The sequence below is a fragment of the Anas acuta genome, chromosome 13, assembly GCF_963932015.1.
Source record: "Anas acuta chromosome 13, bAnaAcu1.1, whole genome shotgun sequence".
Classification (NCBI taxonomy): domain Eukaryota; kingdom Metazoa; phylum Chordata; class Aves; order Anseriformes; family Anatidae; genus Anas; species Anas acuta.
The window spans coordinates 7,625,294-7,650,492 of NC_088991.1; the positions used below are offsets into that span (position 1 = coordinate 7,625,294).

Genomic DNA, 25,199 nt, shown 5'->3' on the forward strand with positions numbered 1-25,199 from the left:
TGTGGGAATAAATCCTGTCCTTGATACAGCAGTGAGACCGGAGTGGAGACCCCCGTAGCCCCGATGAAGGTGATGGGGAATGGGGAATCTGCTCCCCAGGGCAGCTTCCAGCTCCTGGGTGCGCTGTCTCACATCAGAAGTGCCTCTGATGGAGGTTTCCATGGGCACGGAGCTGCAAGGCAACAGGAAAGAAAACGTGCAATGAAGCCAGGGGCTTAGCACTGAGTCAGAGAAACAGAAATCAAAGGGCAAGCCCTATAAAAATTTCAGTGCCGGGGTCATTGATTGAAAAGAAGGATTCCTTTAAAATGTATGGGAATTGTTTTATCCACACCTGTTCTCCTCTGTTGAAGGACATCACTGTTGTTCCCCCAGTGCTCGCTCCAAGGCCTGGGGACATCCCGAGGAGGATGAGGACGGTGGCACCCCTGCTGCTGTCCCCATCTGCCCACAGTGCCTGGTGTTGGGGTGGTCAGCTCCTGGGCAGGGTGTCCCTGGCAGCGTGGGAATGGCTGTGGGTTTTGTGCCATAAAAGAGCCTTTTGGAAGCTCTGCTGCTTGGCGCTGTGCCTGTAAAGCCCACGTGGCCCCGCTACCTGATATCAATCTTTAATGATGATAACTTGGCTAAATTCAGCCCTTGATAAATCTTAGCGTTGGCTTTTCAAAGTTGAGAATCAAATATAACCCAGTTACGTTCCTATTTGATTAAACTGAACTGCCACTTTGGTGAAGTGCTTAAATGAATCAGAATTAATGTATTTTGCTCCAGTAAATAAAGTTCTGTCTGGGTGGTTCAAATATCGACAGTCACACGGAGCTCGTGCAAACGAAGCCCTGCCAGTCTGTGTGGAGAGAGGGACCTAGGGAAATAAATGTCTTATGGGCTTCCTGGAGAGCTGGGATGATGGTTTTAGTGGGGATGATTGAAAACAAGTTTTTGGAATGGCAAAACAAATAATTTTAAATACATGTGTTATGGAGGGCCGTTATATTTGATGTTAGCTCTGTAAAGACTCACGGCTTTGTTAGGAGCTACTAAAGGAATGTTTTGGGGGCTCCGTGTGCTCAGTCCCGTAGTGCTATCTGCCAGGAGCGAGGACGAGGGGCTGCTGAGCCCCTCCAAGCCCTCGGTGGGGCTCTCAAACCCTGCTTTGCTAAGAACCATTTCCAGTCAGAGGGCCCAAAGCCGGTGCAAAGCAGTTCTTTAGCTGCCTGGAGGCTGTAGGATGCTACAGGGGGCTGAACTCCTCGTGCTGCCGTGGAGCTGTCAGTGATTCCTGCTGGGGCTTGCGTTCAGCTGCTCAGCTCCCGGCTCGTTTCCCCCAGTCTTTCCGCAGACAGGATCTTCTTGTCAACCCAATTGCAGGCCTCCGAGAAACAGTGCGAAAGGGCAACCCGCCAGCTCTTCTGGATGGCTTCGTGTTTCCAGGCTCATAAGGTTTGGGAAATGAGATCCTTAATTCCAAATCTTAGTCCTTCAGTCTTGGTAAGCCCCAGGGGTGGGCTTTGCACCCATCCTGCAGCCCTTGTATTTATTGTCACAGCACGTGCACGAGTTTCCCAGGTTTATTTTGTGCCTCTCCAAGCACTGACTTCCATCACCCAGAAATTTGGGGGGGTGTGCTTCTTGTTTGGGGCTGCAAAAACTGTTCAGTTTTCAGCCTGTGCCTGTTTTGAGCAGCTTGGTGTGGTGCAATCCATGCCCGCATACGGGGGTGCTGTGCCTCCTGTCCTCGTGTCTGAGGCTTCCCACTGGAGGGGGGGACACAGCCATCTTCTGGAGCTCGCCTTGCTTCTCTGTAGGTACCTGTTAAATTGCCATCTTCAGCCCACGCTGCCACCAGAAAAGTCTTTTCAAGGAGACCAAATGTTTGAGAATCTCAGAAGAGATGTCCGATGAGCCTGCTAGATAGAGTTGGCAAATAAAAATGGCAATTAAGGGAAACTGCACGAATCCAAAACACAGATCTCCCTCTCATCACCTTTCCAGAGGGTGAAAAAAGCATTTCTGCGAGTGGGAGTTGGAGTGACTAATGTGTTGTTATTCAGTTAAATCAACTCAAGAATGAAAACTTCTTGTTCCTTTTCAGAACGCTCAATATTTTATTGGTAATTTACAGTGAAGGAACATGCCCAGACAGCCTCTGTTTTTTTTCTTATGCAGGCTTTTATGCTTAATGCCTCTTCTTAAGGCATGTTTCCCTACTGGTTGACACTCTCTCCTTAACTTCCTTTGGCCATCATCTGTAGTTGTGGGGTGGCTTTTCTTACCCGGCCTCCTTCGCCATGAGCAAGGATGGGGTTTAGTGTGTTGTTTTGTTTGTTTTTTTCCTTTATCTAAAACCTACTCACTCCTACTACTCACTTTGCAGGGTGAAAACAAAAAGACCCCGAAGCATGGGAGTGCTAGTTCCCAGATAAGTCATTGGAAGGGTCTCCGAGGAAGTATTTATCCTGGCTTTTTGTGGTTAGTTTAAGACGAGTCAGCATCTGCAGTTTCTACAAGACATCCTTTATCTTGTATCAGGGGACCTGAAGACAAGTGTTCGATTTGGAGGCTTGTGAGATCCCCTTTATGTGAGGCTTTCCTACCTTAGTTCATTCTCTGCACCTCTCCTTTTTCTTCCCTCTCCCATCCTCATCTATGCCTGCTCTAAAGGTCTCCAGGACAGGACAAAATCTCCTCCTGCTCCAGGACCAATTACACATCCAGTCTCCCAGCCAGGTAGCACCCAGTTAAGTTCATGGAAGAGCTTTGAAATTGAATGCATGGCCCTGCAAGACCAAGGCGTGGAGACAAATTCCAGGCTTTGTCCACCAGTGGAAGAGTACAGGGTCAAATTCAGATGTAGGCATTGATACGGCCAGGGATAGAAGCTCCAGGACACCACCAGCCATGGTGAGTGGGGGATGTCAGATGTTAGAGTGGAAACCACGTACAGAGAGAGGCAGAACCACATGGACAGTGTATTTGGCTAATTACTGCAAATACTAATAGGTAAATATTATTAATTAGACCGCTCTGTCTGCAGTGAAGGGTCTGGTAAGCTAGAGCAAAGATCTTTCTCTGCTGTCAGGCAGAGTTGTATTTATTTCTTAGGTAAATGCAATACATCCATACGGTTTTGTTCCCTGGAGAGAAATGCAAATGCGACTGATTTGCAGCTCTCGAATAGGGCAGAAATTAGCAGCATCTTTTTAAGAGGGGCTGCTCAGTTCTGTGTTGTCTCCATAGCCCAGAGACATAACATCAGCTTTAGCAGTTGGCCTTGAGGCTTTGGGTCTGACTTTGATGCCTCATGCCCGGATACAAGAGCTCTTTGTGCTTCTGAACGTCCTTGTGGGCTACAGCAGATCAGCACAGGATTTGAGCCAAACCTTGTTAGAGTCGATGCAAGTTTTCTCCACTTGCGTGTTAAATAATGACTCTGTTGGTGCAGCAAGGGTCTTGTTAAGAAAAAAAAACTAATAATGCTTTCTAATCTGCAGAAGGGGGTCCTGTTATTTTAGTAGCATTAGTCCCATTGCTAATTAGGATTTGCTGTCTTCCCAGGCTGAGAACAAGGTATGAGAATAACCAGTATGAGGTGTGTTTTTTCCCTGTTTTCTTTGCTATGGCATAAAACAGAAAAGAAAAGGAAAGATACAGCTGTTATGATCATCCTTTTTAGCTACCTAGGATGTTAATGCCAGGTAATTGGTTTGCTGATGTTAGGAATACTCAGTGTTGCATTGCCGTGTTTGTGATTCTGGTGTGCTGCCTGTTGCCAGGATTAAAATGTTCTGTAAGCATCACCACAAGTGATCCTGCTCTGATGAAACCACGCTGAAATGTAGAAGTCTTGCCCCGGTGTATGTGCTGAATTAGATGTGGTGTGACGCCTTTGTCGATGCCATGTCCTGCGTGAAGGATTCTTTGCTGTGCTTAATCTGCGAAGCTCAAATTAAAAGCTCTTTCAAATAGATTCTTTCGTTCCATGGAGGAGCTGTTTTAGGTCGCAGGCAATGCGAGGTGACTTAGAACTGAAGTGCTGATGTTTCACCTGGCTCAAAACGGACCCGAAGTTACTGGGAGCAGCAGCCAGCTGCAGCATTCTGCAGGGATGCCTTCTTGTCATGCTGCTCTGCAGCTTTTCAGTGAAGGTAAAATAAAAAAAAAAAAACTTCTGATTAGGTTTGTAGAAGGATTACAGATCATTGAAGAGTAATTAGTGATGTCTGCAGGGTCAGGAAACATGGTAAATGGGATTCATGTATTTTGAACCAGCCTTGAGGTCAGGTTTCTGATCTCTAGGGACCAGCTAGGAGTAAGAGTGCAGCTTGCATGTAACTGGATGGAGATCTGTGTCTGGAGAGCAGCAGCTCTGAGAAGCTTGTACAGCTTGCATGGGAGGACCTGTTAAAGAGGAGCCCAAGATGGAGCGCCGTGGTGAAGAGGAACAGTGTGAATATGTAAGCATTGATGGCTTGGGAAGAGGTGGCCCCTTCACTGTAAGCAGTACTGGCAATTGCTGCAATACATCCCATCCTGGTGGCTGAGAAGTACTGGTAAGAATTATGAAAGTAATTTCAGGTGAATAAAACTGCCTTAGAAAGAGTTAGTAAAGAATCTTGATGCATTTATCTGGCACAAGAGAGGAAAAAACAGAACAAAACGCCAAAAGGGAGGTGTCTTGATGAGGCTGTGTATCCATTTATTTGGAGAGATGGTATCTGAGTGTTCGAAAACTACTCCCAGCCCTGAACCTGGTGCTTGGTAAGCCTGCTAGAGCACGCTTATCTTTGCTCTTTTGCCACGTCAACGTTTCCCCCATCACATAAGAGTCATGCTGAATTAGCGTTAGTTGTCACCAGTAGGGTAGGAAAGACTGCTCATATTAGGGACTGTCGCACCCTATTAGTCAAAATTAATACCGAAAGAATATGATAAAACCTGGATCAGTGTTTCAGATGCTGCATCTCAGCACAGGGAGCCGTCTCCCACCCAAACCCTTGTTTTCTCCCTCAGTGCTGCTTGATGTGAGATAAATGCCGTGCTCCATTTCCACGGGATGCCAGTGCTCCATGGGGCTCCAGTGACAACAGGCTTCGAGGACAGTCAGGTTTTGGGCCGTTCACCTTAAATTTATGAGGTGGGGGAGTGGGGGTGTAGCTGTCATCGAAGCTCCGCACACGCCACTTGACAGCCCGACCTGTTAACGGAGGGCAGCAGCGTTATTTTCACTGCCCCGTGCCGTGGTGTGCAGGGGGTCAGCAGCATCACGGGGGGGCTAAACCATAGCTGGGGCAGAGCTGGGAGCACAGAAACACCTCATCTGTCTTGGGGCAATACCACATAGCTGGACTGCACTCGGAAAACTGCTCGTGGGTGCAGGATGTTCGTGGCCTTTCAGGAGCCCCTACTGCCTGCAGGCTGGGGGCTCCCAGCCTCTGCCCGGGGCTTTTGCGGCCATGGCAGCGTTCCTGAGCATCCCAGGCAGACATTTCTTCCCTCTTTGCATTAAATTAATTAGTGTATTTTATTTTTTTCTAGAAACTTAGATTTTTTTTTTGGTAATGAACACAGCATCACGTTGTATTAGCTGCACAGCAAAATGTTGTGTCCTGCAGCTGCTGCACAGGTTCTGCTTTCAAGCTGTCGGTGTTAATGCACTGACCTGAAATTTTGTTCATTGTTGGCTCAGAAGCGCTCAGAGAAGAGACGCTTTGCATTAATGAAACGCGTTTCAAAGCTGCACAAAAAGCCAAAAAGAAAAGTTTGAAATTAATTGGAAAGAAAAAAAAATCTACTTTAAAGCCTGAGGCAGAACGATTTCTAGGCAAAAATTGGTTTCAGGTGAAGTGGAAGAGGATTGACAAGCTGCTGCTTCTGCCTGCTTGGGAGCTGCTGTGAGCTGATGGCCGAGGTTGGGGAGTGGGATCCTTGCTCGCCCCACAAGGGATCCGGCAGATCCCTGACGTGGTCCCCCTGTCCCCAAAAGGCTCTGTGCGAGCTGAGCCCCTGTCTCTGCTCCCTCCCTGCCTCTGGCACTGCAGGAAGGCTGTTATCAGGGTTGATTTGTTGTTGTTGTTGTTGTTAGTTCAGTTTTTCCCTGGAGGAAACGTTGATTTTGCAGAAGGGTGATATCTTCTGGAATGGCACTGTGATGAGAACGCCCCCCCCGGCTCTCACTTAATCCCTCGCATCAGCTGTGCCAGGTTACAGACGGGAGGCTGCGAGGAGGAGGAGAGGAAGGAGGCTCCTGCTAGCCCCAGGCGTGCGGTGCTGGGATTAGGGGATGCGTCCCTGGGGTGTGGAACACGAAAGAGACCTGCAAAAATGCTGTTACCAAATCGTTGGTGCAGATCTCGGTGCAATTCACTGGAGGCCAGGCTGCGTTTCAGAGCCCTGGATCTCCTGCCGTGCGCTGCCCACTGCCTTTGTACGTCTTTCACCTCACCTGGTTTTCACTCCGGTGCTTGGAGCGGGCTCTGAACTGCACAAGACAGGAATCAGGGACGAGAAGAGGCATCACTGGTGCATCTCGTAAGGGGAGAACAGCTGAGGTGCAGAGAGGAGAGTTCCTGCAGCCCTCCCAAGAGATCCGGGGCCTGCTTCGTGCCTTTCACGAGTCAGAATCCAACAGTGAAGGGAGCTGGATTTCATCGCCCTGTTTCTGATTAGAGCGGAGGATACGCTAGGAGTCTGATTATACTTGGGCAGCACCACCCAATTGGGATGACTAAAGGTATTTCACACTTAATTCAGTGCTCTTGGAGCTGGGCCCCTGCAGGCTCCTGAATCTGCTGGGATTGCAATTTGTGTTGGATGTCGGGTAAAGTTGGCTCCGTGTCACACGTCGGTCTCTGATAACGAAGTACGGAGATGAACTCGGTGTACGGATGTGGCAGCCTCCTACAGAAGCATCGACCTGCTGGCTTTGCTGCTCCCCCTGCCTACACCGTCACGGATCGAGGGCAGATCCTGGGCGTGCCGTAAGGTGCTCTGAAGCCAGGGTGGTTGTAGGAACAGTGCAGCATTGCTGGGCCTTTCCAAATGTGACGGGACAGGAAAATTGTCAGCTCCTCTGTGACTGTGTAACTGCTGGGGCTCGTGCGTGGATTATCACAGGGGCTGGGTTGTCCTGTAATGCCCGGTGCGTCGTGGCAAAACACACCGAAACAGATTGCCTTCAGCTCTCAAACCTGCATCGTTTCATGTCCAGCGTGTGCATGGCTGTGCGGAGGATCAGAAAAGAGAATTAAAAGGCGGGAGCTAATCTTCACCAATTGCAGCACACGTAAGCAGATTATACAGAAAAAAAAAAGGTTAATTTTTTTTTTACTAATAAATCCCACTTTAGGGAGAAGAAGCCCTTAATACTCTGACTAAAGAGTCTAGAGTCTAGTCACACCCGATTAGCATTGTTGGACGCTCACAATAAAAAGAGCTGGGTCTGATTAGTGTCACTTAAAGTTTTCTGAATGAGAGCTAGAAGTCTTTGAATTAAACGGCTTAAATAGCAGCCGAGGATTCCTAAGGAATAATTTGTATTAAAAGTTAAGACCTTCACTACTTTTCTAAAGGAAAATCTATCGACACTGCAGGAATTATGTACCATGCATGTAACAGTGTGAAAAGAAAGGAGCTTCACAGAGCAGAAATGGAATAAAGGAACGTCTGAAATTGATTTTCATTTCAGCAGATTACTTCTGTTTTCCTCCAGAATGGGAAGAGCACGCTCTAACCCACATCACGTTTCAGAGGTAGAGCTACTCGTTTGATCCAGGCATCCACGCCAAAATGCAATGAGCTCCACGTGCATCCTTCCCTGGGAGCTGCATCTCTGCATCAGCACGTCTGTATTTTGCACTTGTTGCGAGGCTCTGGGCTTTGGGAGGGAAACACTTCTGTTTCCCCAGTGTTTCACGGGGGATACCCTGCCTTTGGGGTGGCTTGGCTTAGCTACCTGCCCCAGCACTGTGCAGAAAGCCTGACAAACTCTCGTATTTTCAGTTTTGTTGATTGATTTGAGCTCGCTTTCTTAAGGAGATAAGGATAACGCGATCACCTTGTGTGCGCGTGTGCCGGCCTGTTCAGCTGAGCAATTCAAGGATGAGGCACCCTTCCTCTACCAGCGAGGTGATGTCAGAGACAGTAAGGTTGTCAAGGTAACTTTTGAGGCAAGGTGCTGCAAAAACAGCTCAAAGATTTGCATGGGTCTGTGATTGATTCATTTGCATGGAGTAGGGTTGTTTCCTGTGACATAAATCCATTTTTTGTGTGCCTTATGGCCTCAACATGGTTGGAAGGTGGCAGTGGCTCTGCCTGGCTCTAAGGGAACCCAAAGCCTTTGGAGGGGGGTACAGGACGGGGTGCTGACAGATGGGGGTTAACCCGGATTTTATACTGTCAGTATAAACAGTATAAAAAGTATAAGGAGTCAAGACCTGAGCCATGTCCCCGTGCCCAAACAAACAAGATGCTGCCCACAAGGATTTTCCTTGCTCGCTGCTATGCCTGCTCCATCAGTGCAGGCAGTTTCTCTGCAATCTGCACTGAAAACTTGTTTGCTACCCAATAAAACATAACAAAGGCGACTAAAACCTTTGCAGTACGGATGTTTCCCTGGTACCCAGAGCATGCCAAAGAAAATCAACAGCTTAAATGGCATGTGTTCATACTATTTAGAGATAAGACGTAAACAGTTTTCATTCCCCTGTTCTAGGGGCACGAGGCTGTTGACTGTTTTCCTAGGATGGAAAAAAAAAAACCTTCTACAGTTTCCTCCTACTGGAGAAAGCATTATTCAGGCACCTGCTTCTGTCAGGATAATACAAACAAAAAACACTATTTTTTTCCTCTTAAATGCATCAGCATCTCGCTTCAGAAAAGCTGTTAAACACGTGCTTCAATCTGCATTTAGAGGGCCAGATCCCTCCCTGCTCAGCTACTGCCGAGCAGTGCCCGCAGTGCTGGGAGCACGGGTGTGCAGGTAGGGGCAGATGGACTCGCTGCGGGGGGCACGTTGCTGCCGGAGCCCTTCGTGGGGCTGGGCTGGGTGGGCTTTCTCCTGGCATCGTTCGTCTTGTGTTGAATCGTCCCAGGCACGTTGCCTGGGGGAAGCTTTGCCTGCTGCAGGGTCTGTGGTGGGGAAAGGCAGAAAGGCAGACCTGGCCAAATCAGAAAGCTTCGCAATTTGCTGGTTGGACTTGATCTCAGTGGTCTTCTCCAAGCTAAAGGATCCCACGACTGTGTGCTTCCCCGTTCCAGGGATGATGACAATTGAACCTCCCCGTATTACGAATTCCTAGTTCAGGAGTAGCTGTCAGTTTAGTTGATATGAAAGAGCTAATTGCACCAATCGTTACCCTCAGCTTGACGTGATCTGCTGTTTATTCTGTGTCGGTAATTAATCCTATAATTAGGAAATTTCCCGTTAGGTAACTTCTCTGGGAATTCAGCCTGTTATCCTGTGCAGGGTAGGACAGCTTTAAGAATCTGCGGTGCCGTAGGGGCGACCTTGGGAATTTGGCTGCTTTTATCAGCAAGACCTGGTTTGCCTCACTGGGAGATCATTCCTGAGAAACGTAGGCTGTGTGAGTTGGGGTGAGACGAGGCTCGGGATGCTGAGATTCAGCGCCCAGAGGATGGATCCGTCCGGTCCCTGCCCCTCTGCAGAGGTGCACACCTGACCCACGTGGGTTTTCTGTCTGCTTTTGCTCTGCCGTTCTGTGAGGAGTTTGTATGAAACGAGTGAGCTTCCTAAGGTATCGGAGTGACCAGGAGAAAATCAATAAGCAATCTATGTGATAATTAATTAGCATGCCAGGAGGAATTAATCTTTCTTCCCCTCCTGATTTGGGTCACAGTCACATCTGATTTGGGAAGTTGTCACTTCTTCCCTTTCAGCTTGGTCTTTGTTCTTGTTCTCTATATCTGTTGTTATGATTCGTGGCCAGAAGGACGGAGGGATGGAGTGGCAGGTAGGAAATCCCGCTGCGCAGAGCTGCTCGTCCCGGGAAGGTGACAAGGTTGAGCTCAGCACCCAGCAGAGCCAGCTGACAGAGGCGTGCTGCCTGCTGCCCCGGGTCGTATTATCGAGCTTCAGCATAAATTCCTACCCTTGCTATCCTGTTTTCCTTCCCTAGTCTCACAAAAGACTAATTCTACGTGCTAGACTAATGAACTCATTTGGTAAATATAGCAGGCAGTGAGATGGATGGATGCCTGCTCAACTTTCTCAATGAGCTTCAGGAGCCCCGATTCCCCTCCTGCCCAACAAATTGGCCTCCATCAACAGAGAGAAGTCTCTGAGAGCATCTCCGCCAGGGCTTTAATGATAACAAATAACTCTACTTTTTACTTGATAATAGGCAAGAAAAAGCACTCCACATCGAACGCGTTGAGCATTTAGTAAGGATCTGAAGTGAGCTCGTGATGATTACCTGGAGCCTTGTGAATTAGCATGTGGGAGTTAGCAAGTTTTTATTTATTTATTTTAATAGTAGGGTAACAAGCAAAGCAGCGTTGTTACAGTGTCCTAAAGGCTTCACAGAAAATTAAGTGACTCAGGAGCATTCATAAAAAAATTACGGTATTTATGAAAGGCAGTTTTGTTTTTTTCCATCTAACTCCTACATTTCCAAGCACTTTTCAGTTGGCTTTCTCTTAAAACCGACTTTCTTCTTTTTGTAGTTTTGAAACCTTGCAGAATATGGAATTTGTTTCATGTTTGTTTCACGATTAATGTATTTTCCCAATGCAGTTCTCAGGGCATCAGGAGTTCTTGTTTACTAAAGGTCAAATTTCAGGAGACATTTGGGCACCTGAAATTTATGCCAGGACTGGGCACCAGTGAGATGTATTTACCTGAAAACTGTTTTGGTTGAAAATAGTTTGCTTGAACTCCAAGAAGTTTGTGATATATATTTATATATATATATAAAATACATACTCCATGTAAAGGAGCTTAAAGCATTTTTATGAAGCTATAACCCTAATAAGCAGTTTTTATTACCCCTACTTTGTGCGGAGGAGTTGATGCAATTGCCATCCTCGTGGTATTTTAACCACCTACGCTTTAGCTGGACCAAATGTGGTTTAAGAGCTATGACTAGCATGTGTGAGGGAGATCTGATTTCTTCTTCTAATTTATGACATCAAAAAGAAAGCAGATGAGAAATGTTCTTCAATAACTCTGAACACACTCAGCGCTTTCTGACCACATTACAGAAGCTGTGTCGCATCAGGCATAGAACCTGGGCTTTTCCTTTATGTTGCTCCACACACAGCTTTCAGAAGCAGCCCAGTGGAGGTCCTGCTCTGCCAGAGGACCACCTGTGATGTCCAATCAGTACTTATAACGTGGCTATAAATACGTTCAGGGAGAAAAAAATCTCCAGCCCGTTTGTGCTCTCTTCCAGCATCACAGTGTAATTACAGGGAAGTTGAAGTTTGGCCCCGAGCGCGTTGTGGAGGCAGTGGCTTCTTACTCAACGTCTGTCTGTTACGTCTGTCACATTTTCAGGAACTGAAAGCAGAGAGTCACATGCTGCCTACTCAAACAAGCGAAACTGCTGCTCTGTTTGCAAGGAGTCATTTGCTTTTAATTAGCAGAACCTTTTGGATGAGTGTATTAACGCCGTTGAATGTCTCCTCTGGTTCCGTGCAGTCAGATATTCTCTGTTTCCTGTGTGAAACATTTCTTTTTTCTTCAAACACAAGAGTACAAGGTTTATTTATAAAGCAGCTTTTGCCGCAAGTTTCTTACCCAGCTCCAGCTAGATAGACTTAAGTTTTTAAGCAAACTGCATTTGGCAGAGGTTGGCTGGAAGGCATCAGCTCAAATGATGAAACTTTTTGTTTTAGAACCAAGCCAAGTTCTCAGTATCTCAAGATTAAGGAATGGGGTGAAACAACCTAATAAGAGTAAAATACAAAACGGGGGTATAAGGCACTACTGCATGCTGGCTTAAGTGATGGGAAAGAACCTTAGAAAACCTTTAGTTTTTCCAAGCAGTGATGGACTAATTATCCTGAACAGATGCTGAAAACCAGAAATCATCCGGAATGCTGGAGGTGCGGAGCAGCATTGAGCCTCCCTGCTCTGAGCTCTGATTGCTGCAGACAGAAATTATTTCACCTCCAGGCACTGTTCTCAGCACAGGAGTGAAAGTAATGGGTGCTGGGAAGCTCCTTTACTTCAGAACATCTCCAACATGGAAATTATTCTTTTTAAGTCGTGGTAGTCACTTGTCAGAGTGAACCTGGAGCGGTTTGAACTCAGCAGTTCAGGCCTAGGAGTTTTTGGGTTGAAAAAACTTTTGAGTTTTTTGGTGAGAGCTTCTGAAACTTAAGCAGAAACTGTATGTGCAAAAAGCCCTGAGTAGGACTTTGATGATGACAAAGGAAAACGTGCTGGAAAACAGATGTGTAAAGGCTCCAAGAGAGCAGAGTTCCTCACCAAACTGCTCACAGGTAAGATCTGGGAGGTGTAGGCCATCCTTTGTCCTCACCAAACAAAACTCTGAGTGAACTTAAGCCACGCACCCTAAAGCTGCAACAGCGTCAGAAAGGTTGGTGAAGTTTTTGTGCAGAAACTCAACCCAGAGACCCAAGCAGCAGCATGAGATCCTTTGGAAAATGAAGCAAAAAAAAAAAAAATCCTCTGTAAAGCAGCATTGGTTGGTCTGCCCCCTCTTATTCCAAAGAAGGCAGGAAGAGAAAATGCTCGGTTTGTGCAGAGTGGTGTTCTTGTTAGAACTGTATCCATCTTTAGGATGGACAGAAACCAGATGACTAGTAATTAGAATTCGGTTAGCTATCTAAGGTACTATTTATCTTAGGTTCTCATGGGTTAAAATTTACAGACTGTAATTTCTAGAATGTAAAAATGGGAAAGATCAAGTTTATCTGAAAGACTTGTCTTGCCAACATTCGTGGCATTTAATAAACTTCCAGCAGCTGTGGAGGTGTTTCTGCTAATATTGAACTAACCTCAGTACTCTGCTCGTCTCCTCTATAAAATATGCAGAGAGCTGAGAGCAGGAGGCTGGGCTGGCAGCTGCAGAGCTGGGCAAGGTCTCGTCTTGGTGGCAGCAGCAAAGTCCCCTCAGCTTCTGTGGGAGCAGAGTGGAGGAGTCAAGTAGAGGCAAGTTGGGATGATTGATATTTAAATGAGCTGTCTAGATACTTACCTTTTCACTGGGAGGCTTTAACTGTTATCTTTTTTTCTAAAGAGCACCCGAGAGGTTTATTTACTGCTTGTTCAGTGGGTGTTGAATGAGGGAACTGGTGGCGGTTCCGTGTCCGTGTGCACATCTCTCCATCAGGTCAAGTCGCTCAGAGAGGACCCGAGGTTTAAATTCGGGACTGCCGCATCAGCTGGAGGTGCTTCTCTTGTACTGTTTAGACTCTTCCTGTTCCCGGTGGTGACTGTACTAAGATCCAGAACTGAATTTTTATCCTAACAACTCTTCAAAAAGAAACTGCGTTTCTTTTCTAAGAAAGTTAGTCCACAAAGGTTTTTCATCTCTGCGAAAGTTAAGAGGGTTATTTTATTTATTCATCCTGCTTCTCTGCTCGCTGCTTTTTCCCAGATGCATAGATGAGTTGGCAGTCTCCAAGAATATCATGTCATGTCTGAAGAGGAGGAGATAGTTTTAGAAAACCATTTCTGAATTCCCCAGGAGCGTGTGGCTCAGTTGCTGCTTCTGATGCTGCCTTTGTAGAGTTGTAATGCCTCTGAGCCAGAGAAGTTTGTGATAAGAAATGAGTGTTTGATAACCAGTAATTATATACATGAATTTCCCTTTATCCATGGTAATGTTACAGTTACGGAATTCTTCTTGCATTTTTTTCCCAGGAATTTTGTTATCCAGGGGTTCTGGAGCAGGTTAAATTACTCTGCGGACAGTTTAACTGCAGGAAAATTATTAATGGTGTTTAAGGTTATCTCCTGTTACAAATGCCAGAGGTAACCAAAGTTTCTTTTCTATTTCCTGTCCCACCCCAGAAAAGACTCTTTAAAGATGAAGCTGTTGACTACATGTTTTTTCTTATTAAAAATACACCTTTGGGTCTTACTAAACTGCGTGCAGTTTCCTAAGTGGAGGATATTACTTTGGGTATGTTACCTGTTACTCTTCCATTACGTATGAATTAAATCCTCCTTTCTACTTTATTGATTTATTTGATTATTTAATATATAAAATTAAAAAATACAATTAATTTTATATATTTAAAATTAAAAAAAAAAAGTAGTTTCAGGGCAAGCTGGGCCCAAAGAAATGGTGGCCTGGTTTGGAGATCTGGCCGTGGTTCCTGCACACATATTTCTGTTGAGAGAGAAGGCTCATTGTTGCCTTCTATAGCAAGAACAAAGCTTTCCTAGGCTAATTTTAATTTAGGGCTTATGTAAGGAGGTGTCGGGACCCAGATCCTGCCTGTGGTACTGCAGCAGATAACCTCATCTTTATTTGCCACACAGCTCGTCTCCCGTGTTGTGAAAGATGCAGCACCAGCTAAATTCTGTATTTTGAAGTGTCAAGCTGAATTATCTAAAATGTCATTTAAAAACGAGGTGGGCATTTCTTTCCTCTCTCTCTCTCTAGTTTTTTACTTATTTGTCAAGTAGCGATGCTTCAGTTTTGCCTTGAAAGTTCATCGTGGCGAAATTTCTGGCTGACTTCTAATCGTAACAGCTGGATGTTAGGTAGACGCAATATGAATATTTTTCTTGCTTAAGTAGTTCTAAATCATTTTTATTTGAGGTTACCCACAAGTCTGTTACGTGTTCCCTAGGTGAAGGAGGAATTATTTTTTCCTGGGAGAGGAACCTGCAGGAAAAACTGCCTTTCACCTGGGCTTTTGTGGCATGACTGTAAAAGCCTCTCAGAGGAGACCTCTTTCAAGTGCTGATGTGCCTCTGGGGAGCGATGGTGTGGGCGATAACTTCTCCGAGGTGTGTTTGTGACTCGCAGTGCTTGCAGCTAACTCGAAGTTTCCTGCTGTCGTGTTTCATTAGAGCGGGTCTCGCATGCACGTCACTGCACAAAGCCGTTGTGGTAGAAGCAGCCTGACTTAAAGCTACTCCAAGACAAATGAGCTCCTTCTCAGCAATCGGGTAAACTCAATTTTATGTATGGAAGTTTGGGAACCCTCATGTGAACATCTTGTTTTTTGTCAACAAGCATTACACAGTAATTGTATAATATTAAATAGCAAATGTTGAAAGTAGAGCTAAAATATGCTGAAATGTACAATCCTGTGAGCGCAGGGTTCAGCGCTCTGCGTAAAGCACTGCACTTTGTAGGCTGACAGTTCCTAATGGCATTGGGTTGTCCAAATCTTCTTAAAAACCCAATGCCATAAATACCTCAATTTCTTCTTTTTTTTTTTTTTTTTTTTTTTCCCCCTGTAACCCTTGATAGCGTTAATCTAAGTCAAGTAAATCGTAGTAGAAACCTAAAAAGGAGCCAAAGTTATAACTCTGAGTTGGACCTTGAAAAGTGTGGGCACTGTTGGGTTTGAGTTTCAGTGTGGGGTCCCAAGTGGCTGACGTTGCAGTTCTGGGGTTGGGGTGATGGCCGAGCTCAGCCCAGCTCGTGCTTGCCTCCATCCCAAGGCTGGGTGCCAGAAGAGACGAGCCCCTTACTGCAGCCCCCCGGAACAAAACCGTCAGCCTCAAAAGCAAAGTGACAGGTCGTGACAGGATGGACGGTGAAGTTGGTATCGTCTGTCGTAGCCACCAGCAGCTGCTGGCTTTGGCCGTGCTGACTTGCAAGGCCAAATTGCAGCTTGCGCTGTGCCGGATGGTAACTGTAGAGCTCTGCATGGGTAACGGGGGGGAATTTAGAGGAATGGGTCAAGTTGACCTCTGCTTTGTCAACAAAAAAATCAGAAGACATTTCTGTATTGCTGAATTGCAGTGGTACAGGAGGAATGTCTTGTTTTTATTACAAGTGCTGGACAAAATAATAAATTGCAGCCTTTTGAGGCTGAGTGCAGTAAGACTCAAGTGAGATGGAGTGCCTTGTGAGGAACGTCCACAAGTACCCATCTGGTTTTGTTTTACTCCTCTGTATGCTCCTTTCTCCTTTTCTTTCTTGTTTGGTATCTTTCTGTACTCGGTCCTGGCTGCTCTTTGTACCCAGCTCCCGTTCCTTGCAGCACAGCCTGGTCTGCCATGGGGCTTAGAGGTGAGGTGTGCTGAAAACATCCAGGAGAGGCTGAGAGCATCCACGGGCAGGCTCTGCAGCACCCAGGGAGCTTGTACCTCCTTGCCAGGTGGTGCAGTAGTCTGTTTCCTGCCCAGAAAACAAATGAGGAGCCATTAACCATCATCTATTTTCACTGAGTTTGTAAGTGTAAGTAGTTAAACTCAGCTTGATGGTGATCAGTTGTTAATGTGGCACTTTGAGACACCAGCCTCTGAAATTGGGCATTTTAAGGTTTTGAGGCAGTGAGATATCTTCAGAAGCGTTATATATTTGGTTCTATGTCGTATTGTCCTTTTCCACCTTTTTTTTCCCCCTACTTTGAGCTGGATTCATCTTTAAGAAAGCTGAAGTGAAGAGCAAAAGGTGCCAAAGATGATAAAGGGGTCCAACAGCCAGCTTTGGAGAGAGATCCTCAGAGGGAGGTTTGACAGCCTGCTTTGTCAGGGCAAGTTGCTGAATTAAAAGTCTTCTATATTACAGCTAAGAGCTGCGAGGTGATTAAAATGACATCTCTTGTTGGAAAAAAACTGTTCAGAAGTAATATTTTTAGAGGAAAACCTTTGCTGTCTTTTTAATTGCATGTTGAAATTTCAAAATGAACCCTTTTTATTTTCCCTGAAAGTTTAATTTAGAAATTTAGAAATCATAGAAAAACGAGTTTTCATTCCTTTTGTTTGTTTGTTTTTGTTTTTCTTTCTTCCTGTCCCTTCCAATTTCAAACAGCTGCCACCTTCCATTCGTGCCCAGCAGGAAAAAGCTGAAATGATGTGAGAGAGGGCAGAGGAAATGAACCACTTTCTCGCTGTTTGACAGACCCATCCTTTCCCCATTTCCTCCTCTTAGGAAAACGGGTGAAGGGTATTAAAACCATCACGTAGGAGTTGGATTTGTGTGCTTCCTGGTTTGGGTACAGCTGTCAGTGGTACCGTATTCTGCACAGCACCCTTCATGCAATAATAGATCTTGGAGGAAATTGCAGTCCAGTTAAGTACGTTTTTCTGTGATGGCAGGTTTCTTATTTTATCACGTCCACGCCTACGCTATCCCCTGATGTCCTGTCTGAACCTATCGGTGTTGCAGATGGTGCAGGCATTGACACAGGTGGCTGGTGCAAAACCCTGTGTACCTGCAGCATTCAGGTGGCCAGAACAACACTTCTGTTTTCTCCTTCCCTAAAAACTTCCCAACGGAAGATCAGTGCCGAGAATTGAAATTTCTTGTTGATAGGTTGCTGTTCTGCAGGTGGGAAGGCTGCAGGGCTTTCTGCGAGCAGGGATATTCAACTGGAGCAGTGCTAAGGTGTTAAATCATGCCGGGCTTCCAGGTAGCATGCTCGGGATTTCATCTCTGCCTTTCTTCCTGCTGGACCGATTTTTGCTCTTTGCAGAGCACTGCCTTGTGCATATGGGCAGGCATATGCCGTGCGATGATTCTTCGTGGGGGAAGGAGGGGGTGTTAGTCTCCGTAATACAAAGACTGTTCGTCACTAGACCAGTCTGGCATCGCTCGTCTCTGAGCAGTCACGGGATAACTCGAGGGATCTGACACAATTAACGCTGAAAACAGTGAATCGGTTCAAATACTGATGTTTTGGAAATGATCTGGTACTTGATACACAATTCAAATTCTGTGGTTCTTTAAACATTAATGTGGATTTATGTCTCTTGTACTTGGTAGGAGAGCTTGACCTAGTAACGCACAGGTAAAAATAATTCAGATGCAGCGGATGCAGACGCTGAAGATGAAGTAAAAGCAAATGAAGCAGATCGCTGAATTTATGAGAAATAAAGTTATTGGATGAAATCCTACAGTACATCCCAACTCCATATGCTGTCTTAGTAATGCTATAATTAAGTCAAAGAGTCATGTCAAACTGGCCTTTTCCATCTGCTCTGTGATCTGCTCGGGGAGCAATTCAGAAAGAATGACAGCTGACCTCAAAACCCATGCGCTCAGCTAATGTGCGTTCCGCCAGAGCTGATACTTGAACAGATCTCATCCACTCTCCTGTACGAGCACGAATTGTTCCTCATTTCATCAGGAAAATCAAAACAGTGGGCTGGCTGTTAGGCAGGCTCGTTCACAATTTTTGTTTCAGTAACTGCCTCTTGGTATTAGCCGAGACATTTGATGGCTCATAAAAATATTCTTCCATTTTATTTGCAGCTCTGTGATGGCATAAATTTCAAACAGCACTGTTGGGTTTTTCTCTTCATTTTTATAGCTTTTGCCAAAACAAACCTGTTAACGATAAAGCCTCAGAAGTTCAGTGTGGATAATTGACATGTGAGACACGTGAAGCCCAGCCTGTATTTATAATACTAATTGTTTTCATTTATTCTGCATCCCCTGCGAATTTCTCACTGTCAGTCTTGCCATTATCTTAATGTTGTTGTTCCCAATAACACTCAGAAAAGTCATTTTAAAGGCAGGGGGTCTTTCAGCACAGATGCATCAGGTGTAAAGCTCGCTTTCCTCGGAGGTGATCAAACTGGCTGCAGGAAACCCCGCGGAATGGCAGGGCTCACAGAGCAGGGGCTGTCCATCTGCTGGAGCCTGCGCTGCCTCGTGAAGGGCTGCCTAATGCTCGGTCCCACGAGTGCCTGCGGTCACATCACGCGGGCTTGTTCTGTGCTGTGACAGGGAGCTGTGAAAAATGTGAGCGCTGGAATCAGCGCGGTATTGAGAAGGTCACAGTCGCTGCTGCAGGAGGAGAGCGGGACCTGCCTGCCGCTGGGGGGGGGCGGCTGCAGGTAGGCTTCTTGATTAGGAGAAAATAGTTGCAGCTGTCTAGTGAGCCCGCCGGGAACCCTGAAACGCATCCCATGTGTTAAAGCTGGAGGCAAACGGCTGACCTGTGGAGACATTTGAATCCGTATCCAAACTTCTTATCTGGCAATGCTGCTGCGCCTTGAGCTGATGGGAGTCTGGGGGGCTTCCCATGGGCTGCTTGCTCTCCAAATCTGCAGAGCTGCTGCTGTCCACCTTATAAATGTGGATCCTGCTCTGTAATTAGTGACTGGCTCCAGTTTTTGCCTTCCCATCAAATAGAAAAGGGTGGGACTCACCAAACTTGATTTCTTTGCAGTCAGGGAAAACTGATCACCATCGCTAATGTGACTCCCCGCCTGTACTTTGTGCTGGCCTGGAATAAGAAAAGCAGTAGTTCACAGCCTTGTAGGAAAAAAGTAATTTCTGTCTCTGCTTGAACAGAATGAAAATATAAATGTGGTTGAGAATAATCTCAGTTAATGGTGTTTGGCTCGTCTGCCTGATGGGTTCCTGCTCTGTGTCTAGCGGGCAGAGAACCCAAATCAGCGGCTGCTGTCTGAGAGCAAACCCCAGCTGCTTCACCCAGAGATTTTTAGCACCTTCCTTACTTCTACGCCTTCTTTAAAACAGCAGTTGGGTCTTTAATTGGAGCTGTCCTTGGGTGTCCTGACCCCTTCCCTGCTGCCTTCTGGTGGATCTTTGGCTTTTCCAGCCAGGCAGTAGCCCTGTCCTTTTGCTGGAGAGAAGAGCAGCTGGCGGTGGGGCCGGTGTCCCTCGCGCTGTTCCCTCCTGCCACTGCTCTTGGTGTCTCAGAGAGGAATTTTTCCAGCCTTCAGCAGCTCAGCGTTGGATGTTTCAAGCCACTACATGCTGTGGGTTTTCACCAAGTGCTTTGCTCAAGCTGGAAGCAGTTCCAAGATGAAACTCAGGCAATGACATTCGAGTGACACTTGGTCACTTTCTGTTCTTTAACTTCTAGTGTGATTTACTGGTCAAGACTGTATTTGGGAAGCATTTTTCACCTCCTGGTTTTCTTGCCCTATTTTCCAAAAGGTAAAGGCAAGCAGAGGTTGCCTGCTATATCCCAGAGTCTCTGTGCTCTGCCCCGTGCCTAGCAGCGACCTCTCTTCAGAAACTGGGAAAATCAGAAGGCAGCAAATGAGGACCAGCAAGAAATTCAGAATTAGGAACGAGGAACCTCTTACACAGTGGTGTTCACCACGTTCCTGCGGTGGCCGAGTGACGGGCAGAGCACGGTACGTGTCTGGCACTGCCTTGCATTGTGTGTTGGGAGGGGAAAGGCACTTCACCCCCATGTGTAACTGCTCCAGGAGTGCTGTGTCTTGTCAGGAACTGCTTGCAAAGCGCCACCAGCCTCCTGGGGGAGGTTGTTGGGGGTATTACACAACGGTCTGTTATTGCAGTGAAGTATTAAATAAAATAGTTTCCATGTCAGGAAATAGAGAGATGACCTGCCACGAAACCTTAGTCACACTCTCAAGCACGCCTGAACCTGCTGATCTCTCAGACCCAGCACAAGGCCCATCTTTTATTTCTTCAGACTTCGGCCAGATGGGATGGCCGGAGGCACCGTGTTGCGGCGTGGTGGAGGCTCTCGTAAGGCTGTCACCTCACCGAAATATCGATCAGAGCGTGCAGGGGCCGTGTGATGGCTGCCGGGGGAGCTCAGCGAGCACAGTCCCCAGAGGCTCGCCTCCGCTCCAGCGAGCAGAAGGAGCCCGTGTAAGCACTGGCTGCTCACGGGTCAGTGCAGCTTCACGAGACCAGCGCTGTAAATCACGGAGCCCGCACGAGGAGGTTGGCTTGTGTTGGGAAGGGGGAGCCTCAGCCCTCCCGTTTGCTCAGCAGAGCCGCTGCTGGACCTGCTGCAGCCCCGTGCCGGGCAGCAGTCCCGGGCTCTCCTCTTTCTGAGCACAGCGTGGGCGTTTTAAGGCAGCGCTGCAGGGGGGGTAACAGCTTGCTGTGAGGATCTGAAGCACCCATGTGTGTGTGCTCTGGGGGTCTCCAGTAAGGCTCAGTATCCATATGTCTCCCATGGCCCTGCTCTTTCCCTTGGGATGTTGCTCAGGAAGCGGAGCTGGCTCTGCCAGAGGAGGATTTTTGCCTGTCTGGAGCTCAGAGGCAGGCACAGCACGAGCAGGGCTCTTTGCTAAGCGGGTTCAACCCCGTGTGATAGAGTCCTGGCCCTCCCAGCCCTGCTGTAGAGGAACCTGCCCCCTGCCCTGGGGCTGAATCCTCTCCCAGGCACTCCTCGGATGGTGCTCTTGCAGGAAGCAAAATGCAGAAGTGGAAAAAGTAAAAATAAGAGCAATGATCTTGCCAGTTATCAAACCGCTCTGGAATCTGACTTCCAGGTGTCCTTTTTATACTGGCTCCTGGCACTATGTGACAGCTGTCATGTATTTTAATAGAGCCAAGCTGAAAAAAGGCCCGTGTTTTAATCAGTCATGATTCACTTCAGGATGCATTTCCTTTTAAAAATCAATTTCTAAGGACTCGTTTTGTTCCCTGCCGGCTCTGAAGCGGCGCAGAGGAGAAGTGAGGCGCAGGGAGTAGCATGAAACCTGAGCAAGTCCCAGGCCTGGCAGCCCAGCTGAGTGACCGCGGCATGCTCCCTGCATGGTGCCATCCTAGGGTGCTTGTTGGGTTACCTCCTGCCTTCAGATGAAAGCAAAGTTTTGCAAATCTATTTCTGTGAAATGCTGGCCTGCAGCCCTCGTCCTCCACCGCGATACAGGCAGAGGCATGGCAGCCTGGGCAGAAGCCAGCACCCGTTCAGCGTGACCACGAGCGAAATTTTTGGCAGCCTTTGCCCTGAATCGTAAACTCGACTCTGTGGGAACTCCGAGCAGTTGTCGGGAGTCCTGTGAAGCTTCCCAGCTCCGTGCAAGGTTTGTACTACAGCTGGCTCACCCACAAGCTGCATGAAATGTGCAGATCAGTGATTTTCCACTGGAGCATGAAGGATCTTTTATAACACTTGTTGGAAGTCTTCACCCTTTTGGAGCCGTAACTTCATGGACACAATCCACTGCAGTGCAGGTGGAAAGCAGTAACGGTTTTGGGTTTTTTAAGGGACAACCGTTGGTGCTTGGCCTTTGATGTGATTTATGGATGAAAGCTTTAAAATACAAGCAAAAAGCATAGTGTGAGGGAATGGCCAAATAAGTTTCTTTTTCTGAATCGTCAGCCTGGAGATTGTAGTGCTCTGGTTGTTCAGGGAATAAAAGCAAGTGCCACGCTCTCGCCTTAATGAGCATCGGCCTCGACACGGAGGGGCCGTGCAGCAGTAACCATTTCTTGTGGGCTCACACCTGGTGGCGGAGCTGCTATCTTGTATGGGCTGACTCACTGTCAATGCTGCAGTCCAGCCACAGCCTCCTCTGGTGATGACATTAGGGACATCTGGCCATTACAAATGCTCTGAGGCCGTGCATTCGAGTCCCGCCACTTTCCCGTGCAGTCCTCACACAATCTTCTCAGAAGTGCAACCACTCAACATCTCCTTGCTGAGCTGTTGGGGCGGGGGTCGTGGAAAAGCTGGGGCTGAGTGGATGGGAAATTACAGGAAAGTCAGCAGCAGGTCCTCCCAGAGGGAGAATAATGTTATTCTCAGTACAATCAGGGCCAGGCTTCTATTTATCAGTGAAAAGGAAAGCTAAATTCAGCGATCACAATAGCTGTTAATGAAATTGTATGGATTAATGATGATGAAGAGGTTGTCAGCTATAGCTTCTGGGAATTTTGTCTTGAAAACAGCGCACTTCAAGCCCTCAGCCAGCCCCTGTAATCTCAATCTCTCTCATCATCTGCATTTTAAAAATAGTTAGAAACAGGCAGACTTGCGTAGCCAGCAGCAGTGCGGTGTGTTTGAAAGTTTAGCTGGAGTATTTGTGTGCATGGACTGGAAAGGAACAGCTGGTGGGGGAAAAAGTGAGGAGTTGAGATGAAGAGAAAAAAAAAAAAAGCAAAAAACCCAAACCCTAAGAGAGAATTGTGAGTGTATTTCATAGCAAAATCACAATTTCTGAGAGGCTGAGAGTGGTATATGGGGGGCAGGGATGGGAGAGGCACACCACACGTGCTCTGGTGGTGGATGGCTGCACTCAGGGCTTAGCAGTGGCTACATCCAAATACGTGGCTGCTTCTCTCGGACTGAGACAACTCTGAGCTGAAACCAATGTGGAAGGGTGATGATTTCAGTCCAGGTTTAATTATTATTATTGTTTTTAACCTGAAGACACAGCAGGATGCTCATGCATGAAAGCCATGGACTGGGATTGGTATTTAAATCTCTTCACTGCCACTAACCTGATGAGGACCTGCACACCATCTGCAGCGTCTTCTTAAAGCTGGTATTGTGTATGAAAAGGTTTCCTTGCCCTAAAGCTTCAATAGTTCTTTTTCCCTTAGGGAATTGAGATAATTATTCATTTTATCTGCTTGTCTTATCAAGCTGCTATATTGCTGGGGTGTTGTCTCTCTCTTGTTTGAGAAATGGCTGCTTCTGCCCCAGCTTCCAGGGGACGAGCTCAGTGGTGGGCATGCGGAGCAGCCACACGGAGATGAGCGGGTGCTGCTCGTCCGAGCCTTGGGGGCTGTACAGATACCAGTTTACCTGCCTGTTTAAATGGCAGAATTTCGGCTTTTTGAAAACTTTGTTGTATTTTAAAAGTGATAGTTAAGAAATGGTGGTCATTTTGTCCCTTTTCTGAATTTAGTTCCGGTGTCATAGCAAGATGCTATTTCTTTAATTGCCAGAGTTACCCAACATTTTCCCTTTTCAGCTTCTTTCTGAGCTGAGACTCGGAGTTAGAGGAACAGCTGCTCCGTGTGCTCAGATGCCTGCAGTGTTTTTTTGTAGAAAAGCATGGAGACGTTTCATGTGTGGAAATGAACCTTCTCCAAATGCTTTTTTTTTTTTTTTTTTCCTGTAGCTTTTGCTAGTTTACTAGTACAATAACTTTTTAATAAACCAGCATTGTATCAACAAGGCTACTTGGCCAGTTGGCACATCTAGTGAGGTTTAAAGTGCAGGAACACTCTAGGTAAGTAATAAATGACCATAAGTTAGCACGGTAGAAGTAATAGGTACGGAAGTGGCTGCCCACATCATCACGAGGCTAAAATATTAAGGGTTGGGAGGGAATTGCTATAGTTCATCGCTAAGTGCATAGAAGTACAGAACAGGAGGATGGAAAATGTCAGGCCAGCACGGTTGTTTTGCAAATGCCAGCGTTATCAAAGCTCTGGTGACCAAGTCTGTGCTAGCACATTTTTTTCTAAGAAAAAATCGGAGTTGTAGCTGCGTCTATAATGGCCAGGGGATTTTGTTTGCATATTAGTCTTGCCTCTGAATGGTGGGCAGGCTCCTTCTCCTCGAGAAGGCCACGCGAAGGTAATCCTCGCCATCTGGAGGGACGTGAGCCCTGAGAAGGCCCGGCCTTGGCAAAGCTGGAAGAAATTCCCTTCAGGTGCTTTTTGTAGGAGGTTTGCTTTCATTTGCAGCCTGAAGCTTAAGGAACGCAACGCTCGGTATCATCTGACTATGAATCTTTTGTCAGAGCTGAAAATAGACGTGGTGGCATTACAGACACAAATGCTTGAATGATTCAGTCCCCTCCTTGTGAGCCCCATCTTCCCCCAGCCCAGCGAAACGCCAGCTCTCTTGTACAGCGTCCACCAGGGGAACTTGGGTGTGTAGGGCCAGGTTATTTTTAGTTGTTGTCTTCTCCTGCAGGCAGCAATAAAAAGGGCAAGGTGGTTGTAGGAATTCCCCCTAGAATGCTTAAAACACAGCAAACACTCACTGAAAGCTCTTGGGAAGGAAGACAAAGTTTAAATGTCCAAGTTTTGAAGTTTTCACTTGTGTAAAAACAAACCTAGTTAAACTCAGTGAGTTGCAATGATGCAAAAACACCTGTTGGAGATTAAAATAAAAGAAAGAAAAAAGCTTATGGAAGCATGTTACTTGTGGAAGGTTTGGAAGTTGGAAGTGACGTGCCAAGCTTTCTTTGTTAAATATCAGCGTTGGTAGAGCAGATCTAGAAGTTGTTCAGAATTACATCTTCAGTTTTGTACCCAGCACAGCCTCCTGTGGCAGTGCACAACTTGTTCCTGGCGAAGCAGGTTTTAGATTGTTTTTTTTGGAGCTGTGGTCCCAAGCACATCAGAAAGTGACCCCTGGGTCTGCTACAAAAA

General features: G+C 46.7%; 1 protein-coding gene across 27 annotated transcripts in view; it reads left to right on the plus strand.

The window, feature by feature from the left end:
• IL1RAPL2 (interleukin 1 receptor accessory protein like 2) overlaps positions 1-25,199 on the plus strand; it is a 397,669-nt gene that overhangs the window by 180,719 nt on the left and 191,751 nt on the right. The window contains exons 1-2 of one of the 27 annotated variants that reach the window (XM_068697306.1): positions 13,681-13,960; positions 14,788-15,109. The exons of the other annotated variants lie outside the window; for them this stretch is intronic. The gene's annotated coding sequence lies outside the window, so the exon portion shown is untranslated. Of the gene's footprint in view, positions 1-13,680; positions 13,961-14,787; positions 15,110-25,199 lie in introns of those variants that run through there. 27 annotated transcript variants of the gene reach the window in all.